A 7,500-nucleotide genomic window follows, 5' to 3' on the forward strand; every position below is an offset into this window, starting at 1 on the left:
ATATGCAAAAAAAAATTGACATTTGTTATAAATAAAAATAAATAAAAAAATACTCTAAGCGGTGGATCACTTGGCTCATGGGTCGATGAAGAACGCAGCAAACTGTGCGTCATCGTGTGAACTGCAGGACACATGAACATCGACATTTTGAACGCATATCGCAGTCCATGCTGTTATGTACATTAAATTCAATTTTAAAGTACTGCTTGGACTACATATGGTTGAGGGTTGTAAGACTATGCTAAATAAGTTGCTTATTCTTTTATAAAAATAATTGAATTTAAGCAAATGTGTATATTATTGGATTTTAAATAATTCATAATATTAATAGCAAAAAAAATAAAGATATATAATGAATTTTATTTATTATATATTCTTTAAAAAAAAAATCCTCTCAAATAAAATGAAATGATGAAAATATTGAATCTAAGTATTCTTTACAAAAAATTTTCATATTATTTATATATATATATAAAATAATAATTTATATATGTAATTAAAAGGAGGAATGTCTAGCATAAAAATTAAATTTTTTATTCTAGGATTGCCTCATTTTACATTATTATTATTTTTATATATTTACAATATATAAAAGGAGAAAAGAAAAATAGAGATGAAAAGATGATATAATTTTTTTATTAAATTGTGAGAAGATAAAAAAAGAATATTAAAACAACCTCAACTCATATGGGATTACCCCCTGAATTTAAGCATATTAATGAGGGGAGGAAAAGAAACTAACAAGGATTTTCTTAGTAGCGGCGAGCGAAAAGAAAATAGTTCAGCACTAAGTCACTTTGTCTATATGTCAAATGTGAGATGCAGTGTATGGAATATCTTAATATCTAGTATGAGAAATTAACGATTTAAGTCCTTCTTAAATGAGGCCATTTACCCATAGAGGGTGCCAGGCCCGTATAACGTTAATGATTACTAGAAAGATATTTCCAAAGAGTCGTGTTGCTTGATAGTGCAGCACTAAGTGGGTGGTAAACTCCATCTAAAACTAAATATAACCATGAGACCGATAGTAAACAAGTACCGTGAGGGAAAGTTGAAAAGAACTCTGAATAGAGAGTTAAATAGTACGTGAAACTGCTTAGAGGTTAAGCCCGATGAACCTGAATATCCATTATGAAAAATTCATCATTAAATAATTAAAAAAATAATGTGCATTTTTTTCATATAAGGACATTGTAATCTATTAACATAATAAAGTATTTATCAAAAGATCATTGGTGATATTAAGTTTATTTAAATTAATTTGCTTTTTAAGCATATTAACATAAAATAAATACTAATGATTTGATAAAGTGTTGATAGATTTTATTATATATAATGCTAAAATTCATTTTTTGAATTTTACAAAAAATTTAATATCTATGATATTAATATTTATTTGTATGCATTTATATGATTAACAATGCGAAAGATTCAGGATACCTTCGGGACCCGTCTTGAAACACGGACCAAGGAGTCTAACATATGTGCAAGTCATTGAGTTATATTAAACTTAATGGCATAATTAACTTAACTTAAATATAATGGGATTAATTTTTAGTCTATTTTTTAATAAATAGTCAATTAATTCAATCCCGGGGCGTTCCATATAGTTATGTATAATGATAATTTATTATTATTTATACCTCTAACTGGAGCGTACCTTGAGCATATATGCTGTGACCCGAAAGATGGTGAACTATACTTGATCAGGTTGAAGTCAGGGGAAACCCTGATGGAAGACCGAAACAGTTCTGACGTGCAAATCGATTGTCAGAATTGAGTATAGGGGCGAAAGACCAATCGAACCATCTAGTAGCTGGTTCCCTCCGAAGTTTCCCTCAGGATAGCTGGTGCATTTAAAAATTATATAAAATAATCTTATCTGGTAAAGCGAATGATTAGAGGCCTTAGGGTCGAAACGATTTTAACCTATTCTCAAACTTTAAATGGGTAAGAACCTCACCTTTCTTGATATGAAGGTTGAGGTTATGATATAATGTGCCCAGTGGGCCACTTTTGGTAAGCAGAACTGGCGCTGTGGGATGAACCAAACGTAATGTTACGGTGCCTAAATTAACAACTCATGCAGATACCATGAAAGGCGTTGGTTGCTTAAAACAGCAGGACGGTGGACATGGAAGTCGTAATCCGCTAAGGAGTGTGTAACAACTCACCTGCCGAAGCAACTAGCCCTTAAAATGGATGGCGCTTAAGTTGTATACCTATACATTACCGCTAAAGTAGATGATTTATAAAACAATTTCGATTGATTTATAAATTTTGAAACTTTAGTGAGTAGGAGGGTACAATAGTGTGCTTAGAAGTGTTTGGCGTAAGCCTGCATGGAGCCGCTATTGGTACAGATCTTGGTGGTAGTAGCAAATAATCGAATGAGACCTTGGAGGACTGAAGTGGAGAAGGGTTTCGTGTGAACAGTGGTTGATCACGAGTTAGTCGGTCCTAAGTTCAAGGCGAAAGCCGAAAATTTTCAAGTTTTTAATAAAAAAAAATATTAATAAAAATATATTTAAAAATAATTAAAATACTTGAATTATTTTGAACGAAAGGGAATACGGTTCCAATTCCGTAACCTGTTGAGTATCCGTTTGTTATTAAAAATGGGCCTTGTGCTCATCCTGGCAACAGGAACGACCATAAAGAAGCCGTCGAGAGATATCGGAAGAGTTTTCTTTTCTGTTTTATAGTCGTACTACCATGGAAGTCTTTCGAAGAGAGATATGGTAGATGGACTAGAAGAGCATGACATTTACTGTTGTGTCGATATTTTCTCCTCGGACCTTGAAAATTTATGGTGGGGTCACGCAAACTTCTCAACAGGCCGTACCAATATCCGCAGCTGGTCTCCAAGGTGAAGAGTCTCTAGTCGATAGAATAATGTAGGTAAGGGAAGTCGGCAAATTAGATCCGTAACTTCGGGATAAGGATTGGCTCTGAAGATTGAGATAGTCGGGCTTGATTGGGAAGCAATACCATGGTTTATGTACTCGTTCTGGGTAAATAGAGAATTACGATTCTTGTTCCCCGGATAGTAGTTACGTAGCCAATTGTGGAACTTTCTTGCTAAAATTTTTAAGGAATTATATCATTCGATATATATTCCTTTTAAATTATAACGATTATCAATTAACAATCAATTCAGAACTGGCACGGACTTGGGGAATCCGACTGTCTAATTAAAACAAAGCATTGTGATGGCCCTAACGGGTGTTGACACAATGTGATTTCTGCCCAGTGCTCTGAATGTCAAAGTGAAGAAATTCAAGTAAGCGCGGGTAAACGGCGGGAGTAACTATGACTCTCTTAAGGTAGCCAAATGCCTCGTCATCTAATTAGTGACGCGCATGAATGGATTAACGAGATTCCTACTGTCCCTATCTACTCATTCTCAGTTTGACTGTTGAATAGTGCGGACGTGTCGTGTGCTAAGTGGTGATTAGCGATTTTTGCGATTTCTTTTGCGTCTATATTCGTGTGTGATAACCAGTGTATTACAGTTGTGCGAGTGACGCTAATATTGTTGTGGCTGTACCATAGCGGTACAGTGTTTACAATTAATTGCGCTAGTGAGTGCCGTTGTCCGAGTGACGCTACTTTGTAGTAGCTGTACACTGTTTACGAGTGATTAAGTGCCGTACGGTAGTTTTGTTGGACACTCCAGTGAGTGCCAATATACTCCGTGCTATAGACACATTGTACGTGCGTGTGAGTGCCGCTAGATACAGCGTTGGAAATTTTCCATTAAGTTGTTTACAACTTTTGCGGGCGTGCCGTTGTTTTTCGGCGTGGTGTGTTGTGCGTAGCTGTACCATAGCGGTGCATTGTTTACGAGCAATTGCTCAGGTGACTACGGTTTGTGCTGGTGACGCCACTGTTCGCGTGGCTGTACTTTGTGTACAAGTGTACCTTGTTGGTATATTGTGGGACGCTCAAGTGAGTGCCGCTATACCAAGGTGTTTACAATTTTTGTGTGCCGCTAATTTCTGGCGTGGTCTTTTGGCGCGTGCCGTTACATTCGGTGTGGGTGTACAGTGCGGGCGTACACTAGGTCTGTCGTGCCGCTATATTGCCATATTTGGCAACAGTAAAAAGGGCGTCCCCTTCTGTGCGTGGGTTAAGTACTGCGCCAAGGTTGAATACTTTGTGCAGGTGCCGCGAACAGAGCGTGCTGCGTTTTGCCTGCGGTCGAGCTCGGCGTTAGCTCCACCTCGGTCGACCCGTCCTTGTTCGGGGAACAGTGTTCTGTCCGGCAAGGCATTGGTGGTGGCCTTTGCCAAACCTTTGGTTGGCGCTGTGGGCTACGCCCTCGCGCTTTGCTTTGGCTCGCCGATAGGTGCAGCCGCTGTGTGCGTGCCTGTGCGGGATTCACTCCTGCCGTGCAGTAGTTGCCGTCGCCCAAAAGGGACCCAGTTTTTGTTGTTGCTCGGGAGGCCTTTATACGGCGAACTCGGCAACCTTAGTGGTGGAGAGTTGGGCAATGCCCAAATCAGAAGGGTTGAGGAAGAGGGCGAACACCTCTCTTCCAAGCGGGTCGGCGGTGCCATCGTCGGCAATGGACGAGACGACGTCCGGAGAGGAGGAGGTGATCTTGCGGTCTCCTCCCCGTTCTAAGAAGAAGACCGCTGGAGGTGCAGCGGTTCCGGTGGAGAAGGTATCTTCAAAGGTACCTGAAAAGGTGAGTGGAAGCGAGGGTGGTTCCGAAAGCGGAAAGATTGGGAGTGGGCGCAAGGGGCGGAAGACGGGGGAAAAATTAGGTCCCGCAGGGAAGCGTTTGGAGGAAATGCGTGGGGAATTGGGTGCTTCCCTGAAAGGTTTGGGCGCGATCGGTGGGGATGCCGAACGCAAGAAAGTTGCGGTGCAGTTTATGGGGCGCTTCAAGTCCATTGTGACGGCCTTTAGTGGAGCCGTCATAGACATGGACGGCGTCCCGAAAAGTGTTGCAAAAGACCTCCTGGGGTACTCCTTGGAGTTCGAGGAACTCTTTGTGGAAATGGTGGGGGAGATAGCCCATCTTCGTGGGCAACTAGAAGCCACGAAGATTACCAGGGAGGAAGCACCTCGGAGGACGGCTGGAGCTGCGCTGGCTGGTGCAGCGTCGATGCCGGCACCTCAGGCGCCTGCGCCTGTGTTGCCTGCGTTGCCGGTGCCCAAGCCAGTCGAGACCTGGTCGGTCGTAGTGAGGGGTAAAACCCCCACTACTTCCAAGGAGGTGATTAAGAAGGTGGTAAAGGAGGTAGGGCCTTCCATGGGGGTTAGGGTGCACGAGGTGCGCCCGTTGAAGGATGGAGGTGCGATTATTCGCACCCCATCCGTTGCCGAGAGGGACAACTTGGCGAAAAATGCCAAGTTTTCCGAGGTGGGGCTCGATGTGAGCATACGTCGGAAGCTGGGGCCTAGGGTTGTGGTCCAAGGGGTCCACACGGAGATCTCCCCTGAAGATTTCATGGGAGAGTTGTTCCGGTTGAACCTCAAGGAGTTCAGCCCTGGGTGCCGTGAGAAGGACGTGAGGATGATCAGCCGTCCTTGGAAGGTCAGCCCCGATGGGGTGACGAATGTTGTCCTTGAGGGAACGGACATGCTAATGTCCGCCCTCCTGGAAGCAGGTCGTTGCTACATAAAGTGGTTTTCCTTCCGGGTACGGCCAGACCAACTGACGCCCGGCTGCTTCCGATGCATGGGGTTTGATCACAGGGTGGCAGAATGCAGAGCCAAGAAGGATGTCTGCCGTAGGTGCGGGCAAGAAGGACACAGGAGTGCAGGTTGTGGCAATGCCCCGCATTGTCGCAACTGTGCGTTTAAGGGCAAGCCAGCCGGACATCTAATGATGTCCACTGTCTGCCCGGTGTACTGTGCCATTGTTGCCCGTGCGAACGCTAGACATTGATGGTTGAACTATATCAACTGAACTGTCAGGGGTCATATGCCGTGATGTGTGAATTGGGGGCGTGTATGTCGGAGGGGGGCTGCGGCATTGCTTTGCTCCAGGAACCATACTCCACCAATGGGGTGGTGAGAGGCCTTCCTGGGGGCTTCAGGGTCTTTACGGACCTTGGAGTCAAGGCCGCAGTAGCTGTGTGTGAGCCAAGCTACTCTTGTGTAGTAGTTGACTCATCACAGTGGGGAGTATGTGTGTGTGTCGAGGGGGAATTCGGCAGAATGAATGTCGTCAGCTTGTACTGCAAGTCTGACGAGCCTCTAGAGCCCTACTTAAGATACATTGATGCGGTGCTACTACTTGAGAGTAGCATTCCTGCCATCGTGTGTCTTGACGCGAATGCTACCTCCCCGATGTGGTTCAGCAAGGTATCCAGGCATACTGCTGGATATCGGAGCCACACTCGGGGTGAGGTTATGAGCGAGTGGGTTGTGGCGAATAACCTTCTTGTAGCAAACGAACCAAGCGTATGGTATACGTTTGAGGGGCCTAGAGGTGTGAGTGACATTGACGTGACGCTCATGAATGACGCAGCAGCGGGTAGGTTCGAGTGTAAATGGAGTGTTAGGGGGGGTTGGGGAATTAGTGACCATAATTTAATACAAATTATGGTTACTCCCCGTACCCCGCAGTTAGAAGGGGGGAGTCCATTGAGGCGATGGCGTACCTCGTGTACTGACTGGAACCGATATGGACATACTGTTAGGGAAGCGGTATTGGATATACCGCTTAGGGAGTTTGAGGAATTGGGGGTTGACGAGCAAATTGCTCGTCTATATGAATGTGTCTGGGGTGTGAATGACTTATTGTTTAGGAAAGCTAGGGCTGTGAGAATGAAAGGTGTGAAATGGTGGACGAGTGAGTTAAATTCGAAGAGGAGGTCTGTCCGACGCTTGAGGCGGTTGTTTCAACGCGGCAGGCGGACCAATTCGGAGAATCTGTCTCAGCTCAAGTATCAATTTAGTGTAGGGATGAAAGAATATAAGAAGATGCTTGTGAGAGTGAAGGAGGAAGAGTGGAGGAGATTTGTGGGGGAAAATAGGGACGACCCTTGGGGACAGGTCTATAGGATCTGTCGGGGTCGTCGAAATGAGACGGCTAGCTCTCTTCGCGTAGGTGATACTGTATTATCGACGTGGAGAGAGTGTGCCAATGTTCTGTTAGGCGAGTTTTTTCCCAGGGCTGAGGTTCAGGTTCCTCCTGCACAAGAGGTGCCTGTCCCTCCAATAGAAGCTGAGGAGTTGGATTATGCATTTGGCCTGGTCAGGTCTAAAAGGTCTCCAGGTTTCGATGGTTTGAACGGAGAGATGTGCAAATGCTTGTGGAAGTTCATTCCGGAATATTTGGAGGCCATTTATGATAAATGCATATGGGAGGGATATTTTCCACGCGAGTGGAAAATTGCTAGGGTCGTTGCACTCTTGAAGTCGCCCGATAAGATCAGGAGCGATCCTCGATCTTATCGTGGTATCAGCCTCCTTCCGGTGCTTGGAAAAGTGCTGGAAAGGGTTATGGTTGAGCGGCTTCAGGAGCTAACTCGGGGT

The 7,500-nt window shown here is 44.3% G+C and overlaps 2 pseudogenes; both read left to right on the forward strand.

Annotated features, from left to right (window-relative positions):
* The first annotated feature begins 50 nt into the window (after positions 1-50).
* On the forward strand, positions 51-231 carry LOC129251760 (5.8S ribosomal RNA; annotated as a pseudogene).
* Positions 232-673: 442 nt separating this feature from the next.
* On the forward strand, positions 674-3,443 carry LOC129251758 (large subunit ribosomal RNA; annotated as a pseudogene).
* Positions 3,444-7,500: the final 4,057 nt, after the last annotated feature.

Source organism: Anastrepha obliqua, unplaced genomic scaffold (genome assembly GCF_027943255.1).
Source record: "Anastrepha obliqua isolate idAnaObli1 unplaced genomic scaffold, idAnaObli1_1.0 ptg000066l, whole genome shotgun sequence".
Classification (NCBI taxonomy): Eukaryota; Metazoa; Arthropoda; class Insecta; order Diptera; family Tephritidae; genus Anastrepha; species Anastrepha obliqua.